We start from the raw sequence: 640 nt of genomic DNA, 5'->3' as shown, positions 1-640 counted from the left end.
TGTTGATGTGCTTGATTGAGACAATATACAGTGTACTCTGGATGGAAAATCTCATTTTGTATGTTGTAATGTACAGTGAATGAATGCAAATAAATAAATTGAAATAAAACAACAACAACAAAAAGAAACCTTCAAGTGGAACTATCATAGGACCCATTAATTCCACTCTGAAGTATCTACCCAGAGGAGAGGAAAACCCTTAGTCAGAAAAACACACATTCATGTTTATTGCAGCATTATTTACAATTATGAGGACATGGAATCAACCCAAATGTACAAAAACAGCTAAGTGGATTAAAAAAACGTGGCACATATTTTTCATGAACTACTACTCATCCATAAAAAATTATGAGACCTTGATGTTTGATATTTTGTGGACAAATATAGACAGAAGCCAGACTATGAAATACAGGCATTGTATGTCTCTGCTCAATATATACTGAATGTCTGCATTCTATAGCAGAAACTTAAAGATTGGAAGGTATCATAGAAGGGAGGACAACTCTCTAGTATCTAGGGATACTAGAGACAGTATAGGAGGGGGTGTGTTATAGGTGTGGATCATAGGGAGTGGGAAGGAGGAGATCAGGGATAAAACAAAAAGCAACTCATTTAATAGACACAAAAATGAAAAGTTATC

The sequence above is a fragment of the Tupaia chinensis genome, unplaced genomic scaffold (assembly GCF_000334495.1).
Source record: "Tupaia chinensis unplaced genomic scaffold, TupChi_1.0 Scaffold145967_1, whole genome shotgun sequence".
NCBI lineage: Eukaryota > Metazoa > Chordata > Mammalia > Scandentia > Tupaiidae > Tupaia > Tupaia belangeri.
This window is presented reverse-complemented; position numbering follows the sequence as displayed.